This window comes from Leptidea sinapis, chromosome Z (genome assembly GCF_905404315.1).
Source record: "Leptidea sinapis chromosome Z, ilLepSina1.1, whole genome shotgun sequence".
In the NCBI taxonomy this organism is placed as follows: domain Eukaryota; kingdom Metazoa; phylum Arthropoda; class Insecta; order Lepidoptera; family Pieridae; genus Leptidea; species Leptidea sinapis.
Genome location: NC_066312.1, coordinates 11,238,310 through 11,265,125, shown reverse-complemented (window position 1 = coordinate 11,265,125; position 26,816 = coordinate 11,238,310). Strand labels below are relative to the sequence as shown.

At 33.4% G+C, this 26,816-nt stretch overlaps 1 long non-coding RNA gene across 1 annotated transcript in view; it reads left to right on the top strand.

The window, feature by feature from the left end:
• The window catches only part of LOC126979108 (uncharacterized), a 58,845-nt gene extending 32,892 nt beyond the window's left edge, over positions 1-25,953 (top strand). The window contains exons 2-4 of the long non-coding RNA XR_007732752.1: positions 11,631-11,684; positions 23,840-23,901; positions 25,725-25,953. This is a non-coding gene — a long non-coding RNA (uncharacterized LOC126979108). The remainder of the gene's footprint in view (positions 1-11,630; positions 11,685-23,839; positions 23,902-25,724) is intronic.
• The last annotated feature ends 863 nt before the right edge of the window (positions 25,954-26,816 follow it).

Genomic DNA, 26,816 nt, shown 5'->3' with positions numbered 1-26,816 from the left:
TTAGTAGGTAGGGTCGCAAACCACTCGGCTATATACTGTCCTCTTTTATTATAAATCGTTTGAAAGGCGTGGATTGAACTATTAAGGAAAATCTTAAATTAATCTTCATTTAAAAGTAGGTAGCAAACACGAAGCAAACCATTTATCGAGGGCTCGAGGCGGGTTAGCGACGCCCGTCTTAACGTTGATACACAGCTCAGCCCCAATATATATTTATTAATCAACAGTGAGGTGAAGACAAATTCAATAATCTTCCCCGCAACGTAAATTGCAATAAAGCAACCGTCTCCGTCAATATTTAAATTGTATCAAGTTATAACTCGACCAATCACATTTGTGTATGCGATAACGCAATACGCGCAACCAATCAGTTGTGCGTATTTGAATTTTACAGTTTAGAAACGTTTTAGAGATATATCGCGCACGCTAGCGGCGCCTCGGGGCGAATCGTTATTCAATGGGGAGACTCGGGAGAACTGAACATATAGGCAGTATCCTGAAAAGCTAACTTGTTTATGTCGCGAAATGTTCAGTAGTAACAGAAGTAAGTTATTTTGGAGCTCTTTTTGCGTCGGACTAGGTTGTTGTACACTTTTTGTGTGATAAGTGATCGAACAAGTTGGCTTATTTGATATGAATATTTTTTTAGGCGTGGTGAACACTTTATTTTATAAGTATTGAATGACACTTTGCCTGCTATTTTGTGACACAACTACATGTGGTGGCAATAGATTCCGTTAGCAGTGTCTTCTGCTATCGAACCTATTGAGTACCTACAGGAGAGTTTTCATAACATCAACTATACTCTCCCAGTTGAATTTATTACAGTGAGACCTTTGGAGTTTCAATTATAATTGCAGTGGGAACTTCTTTAGCCGCAAAGTTGAAAACTTAATTATATCGAGATAAACATTATTTGATGGGTTAAGGACTGCCCTTAATCCATCAAATAATCGTCAAGCAGGACCGATCGTCGTGGAAATCTTGGAAAGTGGAAAGCTTTGTCCAGCAGTGGACTTCTTCCAGCTGATGATGATGATGATGAAACATTATTTCCATTTAATTGGTGGAGTTGGTGCCCAAGCTGGCGGTCTGTAAAATACTACAGATGATGGCAATTAAGTGGTAGCTGGACGGATCCGAGCGAATACTTTTCTTAGATCCCTAAGCCTGTTTAGCCTGTTAAGTAGGAAAGCCAAAACTGACAGATAAGGATCAGCGCCAGTTAAGAAGCACATGTCCAAAGCACTATATGGAAAGTGATTGGTTACCAGTGGGAGATTTTTGTGCACGAGATACCAGCTAGGTCGATACCACAGCGACGCCTTTGTGTATCATAAATCTATAGGCTGCAAGTGTAGCTATTGCAACTACTGGTCTACAAAGACTTAACATCTTATGTCCCAAAAGTGACAAGCTCAATTGCAATACAGCGCAGAATTTTATGTATTTCAATAATTCTGAACGGCTTTACACTGTCGTGTCATTAACAACAAGTAGCTCGTCTCATCACATTTTCTCATAAAACAATGCTACAACCCTTCGATTTATTAATTTCCAAGGTGTGCCGAGATATGTTGGTATAACCTTGGTCATTCAGAGTCGATTTAGATGCGAAAAGTTTGGATCATTGGGCATCGTCCCTGTGCAGTCACGTAATGGCAGGCTGACAGAAACTTCCTTAAACAGTTCCGGAGGGAAAGGGAGCAAACCTCTTGCGAATTCAGCCAATATGCTTCGCCTTCGCTCCAGCAATAATTTGGAGATATGATTAAAAACTAGCAATAATGTTATGGTTTTGCTAGAGAGAGTAGACGTTCGATTACCAGTGCACTTCTTATTTTTACTTCAGTGGCTTCTTACTCGAGAATCTTGTTGTGATAGTAAGTAGCTACTGGAAAGTGTTAGAATTACTTACACATATTAAAAATTACCCTTTAATAGTTTAAATTACACATACGAAAATGTATGCCTCAGACCTGGGAACTCTAGCGCAAGAAACTTAGCGGTCGTTCTTTTTTTTTTAATTTCGTTACAATAAAGTTTATTAATTAAATAGCCGCCATTCTCGAGATATGGTATCATTCAAAAAGTCATTTATGTTATAGTAACCTTTACTGCATAAACGATTTGAAACAATTCTTTTGAATTATTTCAAATCGTTTCCCAACAAAAGACTAACTAATTGGATTTAACCGAGTAGGAGCTACAGGATTGATTGTAGAAGACTAACTACCACAATCAATTCTACGATAAGCTTTATATAAATATGAATTAACTTTAATGAGGAAGAGTACTGCCCACAAGATAACGAACTACCAATAGCAAAAAAACCTCCGTGACTTGGACATCCAATAAGGCGCTGTCTACGTTTTCGATTTCCTTCGAAATTCTATTATCATATCGACTTGCCGGCTCAACTTCCGATGATAAGCCTTCTAACTGTAGATTCATTCACTCTTTCTAATTGTATTCTGATAGATCGAGCTGTATAGTATATGTATTTTCTGCGTTTTTTTTTTCATAATAAAAAGAAGTGAAAAGACCAGCAAACTTTGCTTACGGCAATGCAGTGCCGCAGGGCTTCATGATCGTTCTCAAAATTTTGAGCGGACCGTGGCTTGCGCTAGTCTCCTTAATCTATAAGATGTTAAGTTTCATCAGCCCAGCAACTTAACTAGCTAAAGCGCCGCTCAATCTGAAATTAAAAAAGTTGAAGCGTCGGTGTCGCAATAGTTGGATCGTCGACTCTCACCACAGAGCTCTCGGTTCGATCCTCGCCCGCCACGTACCAATGTGTTTTTGGTTTTACAATTCATATAAACATTTTTTCGACGCCTTATAAGGTCGGCAACAATGTAATTCCTCTGGTGTTACATAAGAGTATAGGCTATGGTGATCCTCCTGTTCCATAAAATAAGGATACAAAAAGATCTTGAAGCAGAAACAGGTCACTGCTAATAATAGTAAAGGCGTCTGCAGACTACCTGATGGTATCTTAGCAATCAGTCGGGTTAATATAAAAAAAGATCTCACATACAATGTGGCTTTATATTGGTATTATAGTTTTCAAAATCAGTTCAGTTGATCCAAAGATTACCTCCTACATCCTCACAAACTCACATCTGTTTATAATATTATTATAGAAGAGATTTTCACGATAATATCTATCAATTTATTTCAGTTAATGGGTTCCTAAGTCTTAGCATGATTGTGTCGCTTGCAGTTGACAAGTTAAGGATATGAGGCTGAGAGCCGCATAGATTGTACAAAGTGCTATCAACGCTTCTCAATAGAGCTGCCGGACACACAAGAGCTGGTAGTTATTTCAGTCAACGGATAAACTGAACTATACATTGCGGAAACCGCTAGTGTTCTTAATACAATACCTGCATAATGACAGATTTTGCTTGTCGTATTTACGATAACTTGAGTATTATCAGATATTAGAATGTTATGATGAATAAATAAATTATTATTAATAGAAAAATACAAACAGGACCTTGAATTTATTAATACCTACAAAAAACAATTCACTCGCTCTAAATTAGTTTTTCTTAATTTGATTAAGAATTGAAATTTAATACGACTAGTTCTTTGTCCTCTTTACGGACTTGCAAACTATACTAATTTAAATTTCCCACCCTTTTTGTTTTTGGTTCACGTACCGGTGGCGCCGCCTGGTGAAAGATGCTTCTTGAAATTTAGCTGACTCGACAAACGTTGTTCAGTTTTAAAAGAACGAATTAAATTTTGCTTATCTTGGCGGTGTGTGATCTGTCTCTTATTGCCAAACATCTGACAGTTCTTTTGAATAACGTAACATTAAAAAAAATATAATAAAGGTAGTCGTTAAGTTTTTAATTTTTTTTTAGATTCTTCGCTTGTTTTTATAATTTTTTTAATTTTTTAAGTGTAAGAATCTTCTAAGGAGCATTAGAAAGAATTTAAAAAAATTTATGAACATGTATAGTTTTTTATTAGTTATATATTTTTATATAGATTAGGTTATAGTATCGCTAAATTTATTTCAAACATTGAAAGGTTTTCTATGGAAAGAGAAAAAATTCTCCGAAAAAGCGTAAGCAATTGATTTTTCTCCTTTTTCGGTAGGTTGGTGTAACGTTTCTACCACGTACTTCCTAATTGAAACGAAAGGTATTTCCAGGACGATACGAACTGGCAAACAAAGCAGTGTAACTACCTATAAGCCTGTAACGCTCCTGTTATTCCTCTGATGTGTCACTTCCGATCAGCTGGTTTGTCCTCCTTTTTCATATAAAAACTATGCTATGACCACATACGTAAACATAAAAGAAAAAGGATTATTATAAATTCATAAAACGTCATCAAATCGTGTTCGTGTATTTTGTACGCAGGTGAAGAGACATTAATTTATAACACGATTTCGGGGCGTGATTTACTGTAACTGTTCCTTGTCGGCGCTTATGGCATGCCACACAGCAGTCTTGCGCGGTTTATTAGTTACAAACGCCGAAGTTTAAGTTAATTTTTGCTGAGTATTTGTTTACACTTGTTTATGAGTTTTTATATAAGCTAAGGAAATAACTTATCCTTCATACGATCTGCAAGTAATTTTAACAATTTAATTGACTTTCCTGACGTAAACACGTTTGATATATTTAACTCTAAGCCCAACACTATTAAATCATTACTTTCAAAATATTGGTTTACTAAATCATAATGTAAGTTTGTATTTAGTGTAAGTAAGATTTCCAGCTCAATGTTCTGACCATTAATATTATTGTATGTTCATGTCCTTATTTCATTTTCTTTAGTGGTTTAGAGTAAGATATCCTATCTTATTTTAATTAAGTATTTCCTTGAACAGATTTAATAGTTTTATAGAATTTTTGTTGTATTTTACTTCTAAGTTTATGTATTTTACTACATTACTGTATATTACAATAACTGCTATTGATAATACACATAAGTCGAAACTGTATTGGTGTAAACTGTAAGTTTTCCGAATAAAAAAAAAAAAAAATAAGGCAGTAAACATATCGAAGTAGAAAATGAATAAACTGGAGAATTAGTACTTAACCTATTTTCAAATAACAAGCAAATATATTAAGCATATATACATTACATAACGGTATGCTTAGATTATACTGTTAGTTCCTGTATCCTCAATAATAATTCCACATAATATCAAGTTTATGATGCATAAATTATTGTTTTTCAAAGAATATTCCTGCACTGTTTACACATCTATTGTCGTAATCGGTTCATTATTTGAGGCCTTCAAAAACTCATTCATTATTGAAGCGGAGTGTGAGACACGAACGAAGCAAGTATTTTACCGTCACGAAAATCGATACAGTGATCACATTCACGTCTGAATTCACTACGAGGCATATACAAAGCTGATGAGATGGATAGTCATCACCAGATCTTTCAGTATGGCAGTCCAGAATGTATGTATGAACCACTTACATTCTTTCTTCAAATATATTGAAAAAGATGTTCTTATTTTTTTTTAAATCGCATAAAAATTTTGTGTAATTGGAATCATAATTTATTTCTTATAAATTTTAAATTATAAGCAAAATTTAATGCAAATATTAAGCTACAAAATATCACGGCATACCTATCTACCTCACATGAATACAGCTGACTTCGTACCTCCTGGAGCGTCAATCGTGTCCCATATGCGATACATTTTAAAACTTTAGCTTCTTATCCCCTGTTACTATGGCCTGCGATATTGAGACATAACTCATACAACACTAACGTATGGTATAAACGCAGCGTGAATGACACCGGTGTGACTAACCTGTTATAACTCAAAAATAGCTAAAAAGCCTAATTTCTGTTTTTTTTTTTTATTTAGATTTATATACATGTATATACCAATAGTTAAAACGTTAATAAGAACATCCTCCTATATAAATACAATGTTGAGTAAAAGTTTGAATGAAAAACGGAGAACCTTAGGAGATTTGTGATTTCGAACAAACTTACATATTTAAATAAAGATAATTTAATGTATTCTTCTAGATGAATATGTTTTGTAAAAATCTAAAAGCGCTTGAGGACATTTGTGCTAGCTATATTTGATTTCCAAAATGATTTCAAATTAGTTACCTGCGAGCCTGAGAACCTTAAGAGAGGATAGTTGTAATCAAATTTTTGCGCGCGGCCATTTTGGATTATATAGATAATACCAAATTCGTTATCTGCGACCCTGAGAACTTTGGAGGCGATAGCTGAAATTGTAATCTTGCGTGGCGGCCATATCGGATTTTAAAGATAATACCGAATAAGTTATTAAAATTGCTGTTGGCTATATACTTACCTTGTATTGAATTCTTCATTCAGGAGTGAAGCTGAACCATAATAGTATTTTAAATGCGAATGTGAGTTTATTTCTTTGATACGCCACTTATTTTTCACAGGGTACGAAATAAAACATAAGTAGGTATATTTATTCTGATATTTTAAGGGTTCCCCAGGGAGTGCAATGCGAATTTTAGATCGAGTCCACACGTAACGAATGACGACAAATGAAAGCTATGCTATAAGAGAGAATTCTAAGCCTACGATGGCCTCCGTGCAAAATAACAATTTCACCTATTGTCTCCTAAGTTCTCAGGATCGCAGATAACTTATTCGGTATTATCTTTGAAATCCAATATGGCCGCCACGAAAAATTACAATTTCAGCTATCGCATCCAAAGTTCTCAGGGTCGCAAAAAACGAATTTGGTATTATCTATATAAAATGGCCGCGCGCAATTTTTGATTACAACTATCCTCTATTAAGGTTGTCAGGCTCGCAGGTAACTAATTTGAATTTTGCAATTCAAATATATCCGCACCGCAAAATTATAGTTACACCAATATGGATAGCGTTTCCACTGTTCACTGTATAGCAAAGAACGAATTTGGGTGCATTTTGTAATCCAAGATAGCGGCTACGGACAGTTATCATTGCAACAAAATGGATATTGATTTCAGGTTTATCAGAGGTGTGTAAAATCAATGATCGTTTTTTAAAGCCAAGATGAGACCGACAATATGAAAACTTCTTACTGACATATTTTCGTGTGGATGTATGCATTGGTCTACAATGGACACATAATTCAGGCTTGCAATTAAATATGCGGAAAAACGTGAAGATTTTTGTTTCTATTACCCTAATATTAATTTCGTTTTTAGATCCTTTACAATTTTGAATAAATTTGTATATTTATAAAAAATTTAAATTAATATCTTTTAACTCTTTATCTAATTTTATTTCATACCTTGCCTTATTTGTAGTGAAAATATTAATAGAAAAGAAACAAAAATTTTTAAATTGCAAAAAAATTCAATTTGCAAAAAAAAAAATGATTTTTGTTAATTTATACAATTTTCATCTATCGTCTATAAGGCAGAAATATATGCTAATTTTAAATTTCAACCATTATCTTTAACCGATTTATCTAATACTAGCTGACCCGGCAAACGTTGTATTGCCACATAAATTTATGAAAAAAAAAGGAAAAAAAGTCCGACCCGCAATTTTTAAATCTGTAATATCTTCGAAAATATTCATTGAAATCATATGCTGTAAATGGTCATATAGATCTATATTAAACCAACAATGTATTTAAGGTATTTAACTATATAAGGATTAATGCTGTATTGGTTAAAATCGCTTCGAAAATTAGCCATTATTTGTCGTAAAAAGTAAATGACAAAAAAATTGTTATTGTGGAATATCCATAAGAGATAGACATATACCATAGCTGTTTTTTCTGTAGACCTTTTAAATTTGTACAATTCTTAGTACTTATTTTGATAAATCTCGTGGCCAGCCTGATCAGCCTGCGTTTAATGTAAGCAGATTTTGTTTTTTATTTTATCACATTAGAAACCTCAAAAATAACAGTATTTCTCCACTATTTAATGGATGTTATTATACATATAAACCTTCCTCTTGAATTACTCTATCTAAAAAAAAAATCCGCGTCAAATTCCGTTGCGTAGTTTTAAAGATTTAAGTTTAATAGGGATATAGGGACAGTATACAATGAAAATAATAGCTTAAAATACTTAAAAAAATACCTGTATATTTTAACTACTATTTATTTTCTTCTTGATACAAGTATTTCTAGTAGGTACACATAGATTGTATAGGTTGGGTCAAGGTGCGCCTATGACGCTCAAGCGGTCAAACATACTGGTAATAAAGTATAACTTTATTGTGGCACTACCCTCTAACATCATTGGGAACTAGCAAACATACAACTTTACCTTTATTTACAACTAATATTAGCATTTACAGACTGACAAGAAAAAGTGTAGGTATATTTAAGAATTGAATAAGATCTCGCACAGATGTTAAATACCTGTCCGTTAATGACCAAAAATGAGTTTTAATAGTTTAATATATTAACTAATGTAAAAACACAGTTACATTTAATTACACGCGTGTTAATCCTTTAATTATAAAAAAAAACTAATAAGCACGCTTTATATAAAATTCAACTAAAAAATAGGAAAATAAATTTAAATTAAAAATAGTGTAAAAAATATATTTCATTGTAAAAAAAAGTGTGGGATGTAGAAGAATTATTATTTTAATAATATCTTAAAAAGCACCCCACGCTTTTTTTACAATAAAATATTTTTTTTACACTTTTTTCAATTTAAATTTATTTTCTATTTTTTAGTTGAATTTTATATAAAGCGTGCTTTTTAGTTTTTTTTAACTATTATTTATTTTTAATTTTTTAGTTAAATTTTCAAAAGCGTATTTTTAAATCTATTAAGTACTCTAACATCAATTCCTGCCTTATCGGACTATAGATGAAAATTATATAAATTAACAAAAATCATATTTTGCAAATTGAAAAATTTAATAATTTTATCAAATTAGTGTAACGTCATCGGTCCTCGATAAATCTACAAAGTTTGAACGAAATCTAGCCGTTTAAAGTGGGTCAAAATCGCGCCCAAATAAGTCGGTTACAAACATACAAACATATAGGTGAAGCTAATATAAAGCGTATAAAAAGTGTTTTACTCAAACATACACAAAAACAAACAATCAAACAAACACACGCCTACCGTATCTATTAAACAGCTTGCCTGAGGACATCCGACTAGAAACCAGTAAAAGAAAATTTAAAACTAAACTTAAGAAATATTTATTGGCAACCCTGCCTTAAAATTAAAATTAGATTTTTTATTATATTTTTATCAATATTTTCTAATTACACTTGTATACAATCAATGTTCTAATAAGTATTCATGTATTACAAGAGACTTGATCCTGCAGACAAACTGTCCAAACAGTTTTGCGGGACTATGTTTTTAGATTCTTTCTGTTTGATTAATAGTGTAAATAAATAAATAAAAAATTAGTTTATTTTATATTCCAGCATTATATATATTTTTTTCTATTTCTAATCTAAATAAGCAAATCGCACGTTGAGGCCTTTTCTTTAGTATGCGGAGGTTGTAAAGTTAATTATTCTTTATTCGAGTATCCTTATTAAAACAGGCCTAGGCCGTGTAAAAATTTACCCAATTATATTAAACCATTATTTTGTTATCATTGATTTTTATGTTATGATGCCTGTCCTCACCAAGACTTCTCTTTTTAATAAATGTATGTACCATTTACTGTGGAACTTTTTTCTCAAAGCTACCTACTTACCACCCGGGAAATAAAGGAATATAATTACAATTACTAAGATATTGGCGTTATGGTGAGTGTCGAACCCTTATCCAATGATAGCGATAGAAGCGATGGCTAGTCCATGCGCCATGTCAGCGAACGCGAGCTTCTATCAATGACTGGTCAATTAAATCATAGGGAACTCTGATTTGTGTATTAATATAATATGTCAAAATTCATAAATAGAATTGATTGCTTTTTGAGTAATCTATCTATATATATATAAAAATAAATTGCTTTTCGTTAGACTCGCTAAAACTCGAAAACGGCTGGACCGATTGTAAGTCCAGAGAAGGTTTAAAAGGTGAATAAATAGGAAAATGCTGCTAAGTTAAATAAAAACAACAAATTTGTTTTTCCTTTGATGTGTCCATACATAATTTCTATGAGAGAATTTATTGACGCACGGTTTGACAGTTCTGCTGTGAAACAATTTCATTACGACAGCAGGGTGCATATTTTGCGAAGTAATTTTTGATGTTATGATATATTATTGACAAATTCATATAAAAACATTATTTTATTTATTATACACAGAACAACGTCTGTCGGGTCAGCTAGTTAATAGATAAATTTCTGTGTAATAAACTACATAACAGTGAGGCAACAAAACAAGCCGGTAAACGTGTAAACACATAGCCCCACGCATACACTTACACTAATACACGCCTATTGGCCGCCATTATGAGATTCGACATCGTCTGTGACAGATCAGTTTGCGTCGCAACAAAATATTTTAAAAATGCCATCGTGCGTTGTGTAAAAGTGTAAAAGCAATAATATAAAAGTATTTGTGGATATATGATTATTTAAGGGAGAGAAAATTGTGAAATGGTATACCCTGTAACGGCACACACACTAGCATAAAGGTGCTTCACTTGCTAATATCACGGCGCGGACTCCTTCTTATTTTACTAGTCCGTGAGCTTTTTGTATTCTTATTTTGTTAATAAAAATTCTCTAGAAGCATTATTCTAGTCGTCATTTCGAATAGTATACGAGTATTTCGATATGATGAAATTGCATGTAATTTATTTACCAATATGACCACGTGCATATGCAAGCCCGCAAGCAAATAGAAAAAAATTTCTTTCTCGTTCATATCAATATTTATCTCCCTCTTAAGCTCCTATTAAACTATCAATACTGTTACCCTGTGCATGCTACGAACAGTAAGGAACATTTGCAAGGTTGTTTTATTAACACAATTTACACAATTATCAAAAAAAACAAGTTAATTTGTAATGCCCGTGTGCCAGCTAAGCCTTAGATCAGAAACAAGAATATAGTATGACTTTATCCTGAACGGAAAAAATGATTGAGTGATTCATTGATGCTATGATTGAACATATTTATAGTGCCTTAATTTACACGTTATTGCTTTACACAATTTATTTTCCCAAAATGTTACTGATGTTCTTGTGTTTTTGTAATCATATTGTAATAGTAATAATAAACTTTATTTTACAAAAATAGAGTTCAACAACAAATTTTTGGGGGTTTTATTTTGAAACTAGCTGACCCGGCAAACGTTGTTTTGCCATATAAAGTATAATTCACGTGATAGTTTTATAAGTAATAAAATATTGCCTATATTATAGCCTGTACATCATTTTGTTCTATTGTCAATAGTTTTTGCAGCGCACGCAAAAATAGGTTTTCGATTTTACACCTTGTGTTACAAAATAGAAATTTTATTACGGATCCCTAATTTTTAGCCTTCCTAGCCTTCCTCGATAAATGGACTACCCAACACTGAAAGAATCATTCAAATCGGACCAGTAGTACCAGAGATTAGCGCGTTCAAACAAACAAACACTGCAGCTTTATAATATTAGTATAGATAAAGAGCTGTGATGGTTTGAAAGTCTGATATCAATTATAAGATTTAAATTAAAGGTACCAGCAATTTTTCATATTTTTTTTTACATTGGTTTCAGATAACATTACCGTTGATATGATTATGATTATGGAGGAACATGCATACATTTAAGGTATTTAGCAACATTACATAAATTATAAATATATTTTCGTTATTAAAGTATTAATAATTTTAATAATAAAGAGTACTACAAATACGAATTGATTGTGTTAAGTTATTTGTTAACAGCTAGATATCTTGAGATTTTCGGTTTCAGTGTTTATTTTTTATAGGAGCCATTTGCTAATAATATATTAACTAGAAAATTTAACAAGAGCCTATAAATAAAATCATTAAAAATGTTCTTTAATATAAATACCCCCTTATTCATAATAGTCTGCTAACTTAAAGCATTGCTAATTCTCACTCTGTCTTGTTCTATTGACCTAAGTCAGAATGAGAAAAAACACTCCTTAGCGGCTGTTTTAAGTTAGCGGACCATTATGAATAAGGGGGATAATCTACAATATACCGCAGGCGTAGTCGCAAAGTGCGGGAACTAATACTACCACCGAGTGGGCGAGTGACGTGCCACATGCTCTATTAAACTTTGATAATAATTAAAGCTAAAATGCCGGATTGCGTAGTAATACTTTGTAAAAATAATACTACAAGAAATAGGAAAGACACTGGGATGAAATAAATATTTTGTATTTTATTAATATCAATGTAAAATAACACGAAGCGTATGTTACAAAATCTGAAAGATGTCATTAAGTGGCAAGATGCAATGCACACACCGTTGCCGTAACGAAAAAAGCTATTGATTTTAGGTAGTGCGCCTAACTTAGCCGGATTATACTTCGTGGCCAATCGTCTTATTGTAATTACAACTTTTTCAAACTTATGTCAAATAACTGCACGATTCATACTTAACTAAATTTCATTTTTTACTTAGGCAGTCCCGCCCCTTATTACGTAGTATTTACATCCTCTTCGTTTTATATTGTCGACTGTTTTTGTAAAAAAAAAAAAAAAAATTCTGAAATATTTCCTTAAATGACTTATAATTTATTAGATAGTAAATTGGATTGGTATCCCCAATACATTTATAACTTAAATAGCACATATAAATTATATACCGCTGTTTGTATTGAATCGACAATAATTAGATTACGAAACGTGTTTTTAGAACGACCAATGGAAGTTACTGAGTACTATATATACATAATATAATATCAATGTAGTGTTTGGAGAGAATTCAACCAATAACTTCCATTGAGGAAACTTAATGAACGTCGAAAAAGACCAGCCACAAAGGTAAAGTATGATGAATTGAAGGAAGGTAAAACGTAGATGGTAGAAGTCACATCAAAGTACCAACCAATTAGCGGGATGGTTTCATGTTGAACTAAAATAATTATTGACATTTTGCATCGAATTTCTAAAATTGAAACACGTGTGGTGTCTTGCGACGCCCGACAGACGTGATAACTTAAACTAATAAAAGTTAAACTATTTAAAATTGAAATAAATATTTTATTCTTATTTGAGTATGTATATTAGAATTTCGTGTACATGTACCTTATTACTATAATTATTTAATTCTATAAAAATAACGATTGGTTAGAGCGAGAGAGGAGGACCGCCTACCGCTGCCGTATCCGTGAGAGAAAGGGATGCCAGACAGACAGTCGCCGTAACGCGTTACGTTACGAAGCGGTTTACCCGCCCCAAAAGAAGTTATCACTTAAAAAATCTTGAAAAATGGTGCCCCATGATTTAACTGATATGAAGGACAGCGTTAAAGCTTGCATTTATATGTTGAAACGGCAAAGGGATTTTGAGGTGGATTCTGATGTGTCATGAAACGAAGATCCTATATGAAACATCCAAGACTTGTCCACCGATCTTCACCATTATTGGTCCATGATACTGTAAAATCTCACATGGCTAACTAGATAATGAAAAGATTTTACTAGTTTGATTATTATTTTATATACTTTTGAAGTAAGTGCGAGAGACAGTAACAGTCAAGATCTGCAGTAAATAATTTACTAACTTAGAAAGTTGCACTAGTTGTCGGAATCTATTCTGAGTTGCGAGCCATACCAGTAGATGGACCCATATAGTTAATATATACTCACGTATAGACTACCTGTCAGCCCGATAATGTGTGACCAATTATGATTTTTCAATGTGTGCGTTAGTAGTTTAACAATTGATAATAATTGATCCCACACTCGCAAAAAGGCGCTTAGTCGTTGAGTTGCGGAAACCGCTTATACGATACCATACCATAGATTTTCTTTCCTATTCTTTCTTGCTGTACCTCAGTAAGAGACATTCTTCTATCTTGCATGTTTTCTTTATTCGTCTATAGGTACACTAATTAGCTGCAGAACTTGACGATACACAAATATATATAAAGAATGTACTGCTTAATAATAACTGCACAAACACTTGTAATTATAAACCTGATTTTTTTCCCACCTTGATTTTAAGCTCGCTTTAAGCCCCTGGGACAAAAGTGGCCGATTCTCTCCTGGCAAGTGGTCTTTTGTCGTATACGCTACTACCAGTGAGAAGCTCCTTTGCACCGGATGCACGGTACCTATTTCTGTCATGAAGCAATAATGTGAATGCTTTACTGTGTTTCGATCTGAAGGGGCCCATAGCTACTGAAATTACTGGGCAAATGAGACTTAACATCAGTCTTAAGGTGACGAGCGCAGTTGTAGTGCCGCTCTGCTGAACGCCCTGCACGTCTCGTCCCTTATTTTCTTTAAAAAAATGCACCACGTGAAATAAGTAGGACATTTCCATCCGCGATTGTCAATACACAATATTCTACTACTACCTACTAGTTTTTACATTATGTCATGTGAGTTGCAAAAAACCGCTATACGTCGCGAATAGTATAATTATATTAGTACCGCACATTTTAATTATACATATTGTGTTAAATCCTCTTAAAATGTATGATAATCAATGGTGTGATACTGACACATTTGAAAATTGACGAACAGGAATTATACTTTTCCGATCTGACTAAACAATTACAACAACTCTTTTCTTCCACAAACTGTAGACATTATTTGGAGCCTATATCTGCAGTGAAGCAGTAATGTGTTTCGGTCTGAAGGGCGCCGCAGCTAGTGAAATTACTAAATGAGACTTAAGATCTTGTCTCAAGGTGACGAGCTCAATTGTAGTGCCGCTCAGAATTTTTGGGGTTATCGAGAATTCGAAGCAGCACTGCATTGTAATGGGCAGGGCGTATCAATAACCATCAGCTGAACGTCCTACTTGTCTCGTCCTTTTTTATCATAAAAAAAATTAATAGTCAGAATATGAAATGACAAAAGAAGCAGTCTACATGCAACATGGCCGTTGCGGCTAGGCCTAGACTAGCCGAGGCGTATTATATCTACCGGATTGTGCTTAGCACCCCTTTGTAGGCATAAGTAGGCCACGCCACTTTGCAGTAATGATTATATTCATCATAATATCTATCGCAGTGACTTATATACTATTCTGACTGATGGTTTTATTTGTTAGAACTATAATGATGATAGATTGTTTTCAATGAATTCTGTAAAGGCACGCAGAAACATTGGACACAAGTGTGCAAATAGGACGTTTAACTATGTTGGAATATGTATCATCTACGATATATAATATTTCGGTATAATATGATATTGTTGCTGTTAATTAACTATTTATTCAAATAGAGTATTAATTCAAATACACACATTATTATCGAAAATAGGACATGATATCTCTTATTGAAAAACTACTACCAATTCAGAAATAAATGCCTCAGACCTGAGAAGAACGGACGCAAAAAACTCAGCGGGCTTCTTTGTTTTTTTTTTTAAATTCGATCAAATTTATAATTTAAATAGCCTGATAGCTCCATTCTCAATCTGTGGTATTATTAAGAATGTCGTTTATAATTTAATACTTTGATTAATGAAATGTTTGGCAAAATTTCGACTTTATTGCCCTAATGAGGCTTATTCGGTACAGCCTGCTGACACACGGTTGGATCATGTGGGCAGTAGTATCTTAAAAATAGGGTTGCGCTGGTTACCCTTTGGATATAGAGCCCTAAAAACTATAAAAGACTATAAATGTGCATGTCACTTGCACTACTATATCCCGTAAGTGACTAAACATTATATAAAATGAGCTAATACATATTATAATAATATTTATCAACCAGGCAGAGCGCTGCACCAACGGAATCTATACTTACCCTCAAAGTTGCATGCAAAGTCTGCGTCGCTTTCTGTCTATCTCCTTAAGCTATCCTCAAAACAACTTGACTATAATATTGACACACTTTTTACACAAATTATCTTGCCCCAAATTAAGCATATATAGCCTGTGTTATGGGTTGCAAGACAACGATATATTTAATACAATAAATTTACTTAAACATACATATAAACATCCATGACTCGGAAACAAACATCCATATTCATCATATAAATGCTTGCACCTACCGGGTTGTACTATGCTTGGTTACCGACTGCTACTATGATTGGTTTCTGTGGACTATTCGGCAGTTAATAGTTTTCTCTTTCAAATTCGATCCAGATGAAGTTGCCACATAGACAGCGACTTCACGTAGACCTACTCACTGTATGTAGCACATATAGTTGTTTGCGGTGAACAACAAATTGACTACAGAGTAGGCGGCCACTTCAATTATTCTCAGACTAATCGAATTGTCGTGTCCTTTACGAAGGCTGGACACCAAGAAGCTATCAATCCAACATTGACGTATTGAATTTTTTTTAAAGTGCTGCTATAATTAATCTGATGTTAATTTATACGAGCTTCTGATAGAGCACTGTTAAAGTTATTTTATAGTTCGAATTTTATGCCTCAAGTAATTGAACAGTAGTTATTACTTTCCATCCAGTGAGTCCCGTATTGCTCCAGTCATCGGCTTATATTTTAATATATTCTTACATCTGTTATATACAATGTTTTTAATAATGTGTATTCTATTATATAATAGAATACACATTATTATAAACATTCATTAAATGAATGTAGACTTGATCTCTTTAAATGAAATTTAAATTCCACCGGACATACAATGGTATAAGTCAGACTATAAAACAAATTATGCAATTCAAAGATCTTATAAAATATTGCTTAAATACTGAATCAAACAATAGCAAAAGTTAAATAATATATTACTACAATAAAAACATGCTATTGTCTAAGTGTAGATTAGTATGAAATAAGGGACATGCTTGCATTGAAGCATCTTCTTGTATGTGCACAATTAATTGATGGTGAACTTGCGATACTTGAACTTGAACCGTGTCTTCGTTCACAGGTATAATACTTTGTTGAGGTAATAAGGCATTTTGTATGTTTTCTTTCGGTGGCGACAGTTGAAATACAATAATTTCTCGTAATTTTTCTAGATCATTCAAATACTGAGATGGTTTCAAATTCTCGACATCTATATTTAGATTCTTACAAAGTTCTTGTATTACATAAATTAAATTTAACTTCAAATTTGGGTCTTGAAGAAATTCTGCCAGAACATTCATCAGAGCCATAGTCCAGGGATTGGGTGGTTTAAATACAATGCTTTTAGTGCAAGAACCTAAGATCTTGGCTACAAATGGTACTACATATAACATGTCCATTTGGCCATTGATATAAGCTTCAAGTAAAAGTGCTTTAAGATCGAGGTCTATTTGAAGGATTGGCTTATTGCGAGCCAATGTTATCATTCCTAACCAATGACCAAGGTTCCTTAACAGAGATCGGTCAGTGAAGTTAGCTATTCCTTTTTCAGACTGCAGTAATATTCGTATGTTTCGGTAAGTTTCATTCAGTACTAATCTATTCACTTCCTGAATTTTAAGAACATCCAGAATATTTATAATAAGATTGTGGAGATTACGATCATAAGAAATAGGTTGCATGACAAGATACTGAGCAAGAAATGGGTAAAATTCGTCGGTAAGAATATCTTTAAGTTCATCACATATCATATGTACATTGAGGAGATTTACACTGTTTAAAATGAAAAACAATTTCTCTTGAAAATTGGTTTCAGCACTTGACTCACATATTGAACTATGTATAGCAGATGGGCTGCCAGAGCCACTAGCTACGTAATACTGTTTAGTTTCTTTTACATGCAAATGAAGAATGCCGTAATCGACGCATTCAATTAAATGTGGGGGGAATTTATGAAAATTTGGTAAAGCCTGGATGAATCTGCAAAGATTTGGCATTTCAATAACTTTTGATTTGAAGTTATCTAATGCAACTATTCCGAATGAATATATTTTAGACTGTTCCGGTTCCCTTAAAGTACCTAGTACAAATTCCAGTACTTTTTCCAGTAACACCCTATTCACGATGAGATCATTTGCAATAATACCACCTAGAAGACGAGCCATTTTATTCAACTTTGTTTCTGGGTACGCTCTTAAAAGTTTTAATTCCTCAAATAGAAGTCGTGCCATGAATTTGAATAATTCTATCCTTGTGTTGTCGGATGAACTTTTCAACGTTTTCAAAAGATCGAGCAATTCCTCTACTGATAGTTTGAATTCGGGGGGATCATTATACAGGCGCCAAAAGTATACAAATGCTTCCGACTCATTGTGTGATGTATAATTGTAAATCAATTGTAAATTTAGTACCGCTTCAGCTGGCGAAAATATAGCTGCGCTGTCGGCACTATGTTGCTTAGGCACAATAGTACTTGGATTGTTTGCTTGTATTTTGCCTTGGGAACGTGATTTGGTGCTCTTCAATAAAGGTGGGCCTTGAGGAGATTTAACTAAATCGAAATTATTATTTACATGGGGGGTGGAATATTGATCACCTGAAGCAGGCTTAAAAACTGACTCAATTTGTCGCGTGTAAAGACACGATGTGTTCGGCTTCGTTGATTTCAATATTTTCATGTTATAACTTGTTCTAAGCTTGAAGATAGTGTTTTTTAGTTCTTGCTGTACAAATGGCGTAAAATGATTTATGCAGTCAAGCATAGTTCTAATCGTATCTGGGAACAAATGTGAAGTATTTGGTATCGGTTTTACTGAGACCTTACCTATAAGTGGTAGGAATCTCTGTTGCAGGTAGTTTACCATTGCGGTCAGAAAGTTTTCACCGTTTTCTCTTATTTTATTTGTAAGCCACGGGCCAAGATTCAAACATTCCTTCCAAGATGCTAAGCATGCTAAGTCTATAATAAATGGAAACGTCTTTACATCTAGAAGCATGAATAGTGCATTCAAGTCAAGAGCAACATCCAATATTCTACATATCTTCACCTGCTCGTCATCACCATTTAAATACCAATCAACCATTGACTGTATTATTATTTGTTTGATGACCGTGGGGCTTTGTGAATGCCACGCATATTGTAGAATCATTCTAGAGTTTGGGTGAGTGCCCAGAAATATTGCAGTCAATGTTTTCAACAACTCTTGCCGGAATAATGTTATTGTTGGTGGGCTTATTTGAAGCATATCAAGTAGCAAAATGTCAGGACAATGTTGCAATGGAAACTTTAATAGCTCATGAACTTGTAAATAATATCCCCGTTCAGCTGCATAAAGTAATAACTCAACTAAATAAAAACAGCGCCAAGTCGACACTTCCATGTTATCACTTTCAGGTGGAGATTTCAGTAGATCAATAGACACGGGATGAAATGGAAAATCAGCGAAGTTGAAAATATCTGGATGTTTAAGAATATTTAAAATAAAACTCATCTGGCCTTCAAAATTGGTCCATCTAAGACATAGAAATTCTACAATAAAGGCATTCGGTGGGTATCCTGAGCTTTCTACGCCGAGGCGTAGTATTTTGAATAGTAAATTGAGTCCTTGCCTTCCGGGCACAATGAACTCTGGATGATCTAAATTTGAGACAACTTCCTTCCAGTTTAGACTAGGGACCAACTCGTTTATTGTCTGCACAAATATTTCAGCATTCCATTCTTCAGTGTTTGCCTCTTTAGTTACATGGTTCACAATAATATTATCAGGATGATGTAAGTGAGATGGTTGCTGTGCAGGAGGAATATCCCTCCTAACCATAAGCGATATAATTCTAGCAACATCGTTTGCTGTAGGTTCTCCAAAGCCGAAATTTATCATATGAATTTTACAATCTTCCACTGAAGCTGTAAAGCTATAGCCTACCTTATGGATAGTGTTTGATAATGAACTATATATTTTAATATAGTCCTCTTTAGAGGGGGCAACGTCGGCAGATGTCATTTCCGCAGTATGAATTCGTTACTCAATAATTTAATTTATAAAAATTTGTTCTTGTTGAGATTAGCGTTCGCAAAACTTCAGGGCTAGATTCCTGCCGTGCGGTTTGCGATGACTGTAGTCCACGATCTGTGAAAAATTGTATAACATTAATTTAATTATATGGTTATTATTGCTGCTATATAAGTTCCTAGATTAAAATGAAATTTCACAGAACATTTTCAGAGTTTAAAAGACGAAAGACGTAAAAAGATAAAACGGAATCCTGGTAAATAAGAAACGCCGTCAAGGACCATGACCATGCAATAGACGGAGCCATAGACCTAATAAGCGAGTAGACTCCTAAAACCTTTATGTTCGTAATGCCAATTATAAGAAGTCTGTAATTTATATATAGTAAAATGAATTGCTGTTAGTCTCGCTAAAACTCGAGAATGGCTGGACCAATTTTGCTAATTTTGGTCTTGAATTATTTGTGAAAGTCCAGAGGAGGTTTAAAGGTGAATAAATATGAAAATGCTCGGAATTAAATAAAAATAACAATTTTGTTTTTCCTTTGACGTTTCCCGTCGTTTAGAAATTGAAACAATAGCTTAAAATGAATAACTAATTTGAATTTTTATATATTACAAATATTATAGACTTAAACCCTATCAATACGTAGCTCATACAAACAATATTATCTTATTAATATAAGGTATAAGATTTGCATAAAAGGTGTATTACATTAAATCTCTATTAATTTATACTCTTGAGTTTTTGAAGTCGGATTTTTTAAATATTTATTATGTACAGAACAACGTCTGTCGGGTCAGCTAGTATATTACCTAATAAAAAACTTAAAGGAACACACAAGCAATCGAAATAATCTTAATTGGTCATTTTGGAAGCGAAAACGAGCGTTTAATGTTCTGTTTGACTTGCAGGCTAATCAAGTTTACTATCTATAATCCCTAGCGTCGTATAGGAACTACGTTACCTTATGTGGCCCTAGATTTAACTAGTCGTAGTTACACTTTAGTCCGACGATACTAGGTTTTGAGGTCTAAATATTGGAGTTGTGTATTGAATATGCAATCTGGAGACTGCTTACGTAGGTATTTAGGATCTTAATTAAAAGATTTTATGAGCGAGTGTTCAATAATTCGCTAATAAATTACGGAACCATATTAAATTAAATTAACTTTAACACTAGTGACATATTTATGTAGCTTCTTAACGACTTAACTTTTTTTATTTTTCCGCAGCCTAATTGCCTACATGGTATGCAATTGTGGCCAAAACGACTTAATAGTCAAATCAAAGAGACGATATTAAATTTAATTTAATATTATATAAAATCCAATTTTTATTTAATCTGTCAATCGAATCTGATCTGTAATTCAATATGGCTATCTTAATTTCCCAAGTATACATAATATTATGTAGTATTGAAAACGCTTTTCATCATATTTATACAAATCTAAGAATCTCAATTAATACTTTCGTCGATGCATTGATCATACACACATCTGTAGATCTGATATTGAAATGGAAAAAGCAGGCTATGGATCGAAATATCAATCTCGTATTGCCAACTTAGGATTGCATACTACCTAGTTCTACATTTCGCATATTAAAAGCGGCCGTTGGGCATATAATCCATAATAGCGAATAAATGTAAATTATTTATATATAAATGCGTTGAATGATATTATAATATAACAGACGAACTATATCATATATATATTTCATGAAGTATTCCTCCTGTAAACGTGCTTTTTTAAAAATGGAAATGCTTTTATAAATTTTACCAGTGGAAGGCTCCTTTGCACAGGATGCCGGCTAGATTATGGGTACCACAACTGCGCTTATTTGTGCCGTAAAGAAGTAATTTGTAAGCACTACTGCGTTTCTGTGTGAAGCCGCAGCTAGTGAAATTACTGGGCAAATGAGACTTAACATCTTATGTCTCAAGGTGAAGAGCGCGGTTGTAGTGCAGCTTTTTATATATATATATTTTTATTTTTGAGGTTTTTCAAGAATCCTGAGCGGCACTGCATTGTATTGGGCAGGGCGTATCAATTTCGGCGTAAAATTATCGTCTCGTCCCTTATATTCATAAAAAATAAAAATATACGTTATTTGAGAAAATAACCATTACTGTAAAGTGCATTTGGTATTGATACTAGCGAAGGTCTCTGACTTATCCAGGGAAGATATACTTGTCGATTAAATCGACCATTAAAACCAATTTTACTTATGATTTAATGTGATTTAATTTATAGGCTGAAGCCTAACACATATTCAGTAGGAGTAACCGTAACTTTACCGGTGAAAGCTGCATCAGAATTGGTTCCGTTATGAGTAAGCCGGAAGGAACAGGATCGAGAAGCAAGCTCAAAAGGCCTCCTTAAACCCGGCAACGCTCCTGAGATTCCTCTGGTGTTGTAATAGAATGTAAGCGGTGGTGATTACTGAGCACTAGGTGCCCTTTTTGTCCTACTTTTCCATACAAAAATATGAATCCGTTTTTTTATATAAACATTTAATATTTTGAATATGCATTTAGTAATAGGTTGAATTTTATTTATATACTAGCTGACCCGGCAAACGTTGTTTTGCCATATAAAGTATAATTCACGCGATAGTTTTATAAGTTATAAAATATTGCCTATATTATAGCCTGTACATCATTTTGTTCTATTGTCAATAGTTTTTGCAGCGCACGCAAAAATAGGTTTTCGATTTTACACCTTGTGTTACAAAATAGCAATTTTATTACGGATCCCTAATTTTGAAAAAAAAACATAGTCTATAGCCTTCCTCGATAAATGGACTACCCAACACTGAAAGAATCATTCAAATCGGACCAGTAGTACCAGAGATTAGCGCGTTCACACAAACAAACAAACAAACACTGCAGCTTTATAATATTAGTATAGATAAAAGTCAATTAACTACGGAACAAGGTTGTCGGGCATGATATGACTGATAAAATATCAGATACCATATCTACAATTTAAGAATATATAATATAGGTATAATTATACAAAATATAAAATGAATATATATAGTTTAAAGAATAAACTAAACGCAATGATCGGTAAACCGTTCAATTAGATTGGATTTTTACACACTTTTTATTAGCTTCACCTGTATGTATGTTTGTTTGTAACGGATTCATATGGGCGCGATTTAGACCAACTTTAATTTTACCCAGATTTCGTTCAAACTTCGTTGATTTATCTAGGACAATACATTAATTTGATAAATTTATTCCATCTTTCAATTTGCAAAATAAGATTTTGTTAATTTATATAATTTACATCTATCGTGTATCGGCAGGAATTGATGTTAATTTTAAATTTCAAAATAAATTTTCTATTTTTCAGTTCGGTTTTCTATAAAGAGCGTGTTTTCTAGTTATTTTTAACTATTATTTATGTATTACTAACCGACTTCAAATGGAGGAGGTTATCAATTGGATCGGTATTTTTTTTTATGTATACACACCGATTACTTTGAGATTTATGATCCGATTTACGTAATTTTAATTCTTATGTTCTATGCAGAATAGATGCCATTTGGTCCCATAAAAATTTTACATAGTTTGTCCCAGTAGTTTTTATATTATGAACATTTTTTATGAAAATTTTTGTTTACATGGATGATATAATTGTTTTTTATGTAGGTACGGCTTTTTTAGGAGTTTTCATTCATTTTTTTATATATTATTATTATTAACTGACACTAAAAAGTAAAAAAAAAACTACGCTTACAAAAACTGACTTCACAAACTGAAAATTATCAAATAACTAAAAATTTAATTTAATACACCTCTTATGCAAACCCTTTAATATTAATAAAATACTATTATTTGTATGTGCTACATATTGATAGCTTTGAAGTCTTTTTATACATCTGTTCTCTAAATTACATCACTCACTATATGTACCGATAACTATGCTTAAAGAAAAACCAAAAAGAAAATTTTACCTATGTTCAAAAAAGAAAACCTATTTTTTTTAAGGTTCGGCTCACAAGCGCTTCCTCGTTCGCTGCATCGCATTCATAACGTGAAATTTAGAGCAGGTATGTGTAAAGTTTTAATATTATTACTAATATATATTAAAAAAGAGGTATTTATGTATGTATGTTCCCTAAATAATCCAAATGAAATGGTTCCAAGCGAATATATTTGATAAAATTGGCAGTCAATCTTCAGATAGTTTTTCTAAAGGCTTTTAGAAAAGATAGGACCGCATTAGAAATGTCACTCACAAGTTTAAGGAATGATTAAGATAAGAAATTACCGAAAATTCCTATGACAATATAAATAATAAAATTAAATGATAATAAAGCTTGCAATATTAAATCAATAAATAATTATGTTAATTTTTTTATTGCACTTTAATTTTATAAGCAGAATATTATAACACATCCGGTTCGATATATTTTGATTGAGTTCCTGTGGTAGGGTATAAACCTGTGTTGTTTCTGGCCAGTACTGTGTAATTATAGAGGCGTGATACATCCTAAGCCTGAATGACGGGCGCAGAGAGCTTTGATTGAGGTCAGAATCAATCATTTTATCACACTATTAAGTCCCAAATCTTATTTAATTTGTTATGGAATACTAAGTGGCCTACGTATGTTTTGAGTTAAGTATTTTTTTTATAAAGCGCATCCCTGATGGTTTGTGATCACCTATTCTGTCTGTCCATATTATATGTCTTATTTATTATTATATTCTTGTGTCTACCAAGCTACCAGTTACTGCCATCAATATTTATAATATTATCATACATGTTCTAGACCCAAGCCTCGTCATTGTCCCCTTGATTTAAAAAAAAAACTCAGTAACTCGCTATTTTAGCTGATTCACGACGCCAAAACAAACATTACACGCCACAGAGTTACCATCCAGATCGTCTGGGTGTGGCGCGTTCATTCTCAGCGCGATTTAACGTATGAATGTGACATGAGGGTATCTACAAAAAAGCGTTGTGTTGCGAGAGGGCATGGCCGACATAGATCGCTAACTGGTGCTAGCAGATGACTGGTATATTCTTCAGATCTCCAATTAATCTTTGTCCCAAAGTGAAGGGCCGTTATGATATATTCACTTAGATATCTATAACTATCACTGTGTAATGCTGGCTGCTTAACATTTTATGGGTCGTCCACGTACAACCAAGCTATGGAAAGCAAAAAAGCTTGTAAAGTGTTTCTAGGTTAACCTTCAAAATATGCGGGTACACTCTCTAAATGGCTGGCAATTCTCCTATGATTCCTTTGGCGTTGTAAGTGAATGAGGGCGGCGGTGATCACTTAACATCTACTGACCCCTATGCTCGTTTGTCCACCTCTTCGATAAAATAATACAATTACGGCTTGAGTGATACATGTGTACAAGATGGGTTATTTCTCTGGTGTTCTTAATGAGTTCAAACGGCGGAGACTCGTGGTGACGAACCATCGGATGACCCACATGGTAGCTCGTGTTTCTATTATATTTTAGTGTACTTAAAACAATTATGATCCAAAGTCTGTCGGTACATAGCCCAAATGATTGCGACACTGAAGTGGCAGTTCGATGGACAGATGGCCGGTGGGGTAGAAAAATCCTCGAATGGCGACCACGTACCGGAAGACGTGGTGATGGTACCTATGCCTCTCACAACATGAACCGACGATCTCGTCAAGTTTCAAATTCAAATATTTTTTTCAAAATAGGATTCTAAATCAAGATCGCTGGAATACGTTGGATGAGGGCAGCGCATAACCGATTGTCGTGGAGATATTTGGGGGAGGCCGTTATCCAGCAGTGGACGTCTTCCCGCTGATGATGATGATGATGATGAAAAGAATTAAAAAAAAAAACTTACGTCGCTTTAAGATTTTCTGCAACGCAGATCACTGGTCCCGAGCTTCGAGCCTGCTTCTGGTTTCCTGCTGTGGTCTTCTGCTTCAAGCAACGGGCTGCCTGCTTCGGGCTTCGACTTCAAGCAACGGGCTGCCTGCTTCGGGCTTCGACTTCAAGCAACGGGCGACGTGCTTCGAGCTTCAGGTCTCGAGAATCTACAATAGATGCCAACAGTTCCAAGAATTAGTAGCTGTTATCAAAACTCGCATAGAACGATACATTATTAAATATCCTTTGGTGAGTACCTATCTCATTAACCATTCGTAAACTCTCTGTAACCTTTTCGCAGATTCACAATCAGAGATTCGTTGGCAAGGTTTCGCAAAAATGTAAAAAAAAAATTATAAATAAATAATTAATAATATGTATTTATAAGACTTGTTTGGTGGATTTTGTTCATTTCCTAATTTCGTTATTTCATAGTATGGTTGTTTTTGAATTTATACTTTCACACACACATATTTTCGCATGCGGTATTCAACTTAAAAGGTAATGAGGTTTAGTAATAAGATCTTTGTAACTTAGCATAATTATAAATGTAATATTGTAATTAGTACTGGTGAATCTTAATAAATAAATAAAATAATGAAATATTACCATTAAAGTCACGCGTGGGACTTCGCCATATTAAGTGTGATTGAGTGATGTATAAGTTTTAACGCCATGCGGTGTGAAGCAAATTAAAATGAAATGCTTATTCACACTTTCAGAATAATCTGTTTTCTCAATCACCAACCATCTATTTCTTGATTATTACATCTCTATTTTATGATCACTGTCGACAGTACATTTTTGTTGTGTTTGCAAGAACATTTGAATTGTATACACGTGGCCGGTCTTTTAGGTTATAATAATTTCTCATGGTAATAAATTATTATTAATATAATTTATATAAATAATAATTCTAATGTGGAACCACAAATTTGAAAATACCAGAATATAACAAGAAAACAAGTAATATAAATGTATAACTCTGTGCAACGTGGCAGTATCTAATCTATAAATATATGTCTATATTGTAAAACTTACCTAGGTAATATTAAAACCAAACATTAAATAAACAACAAAAAATTATAACGAA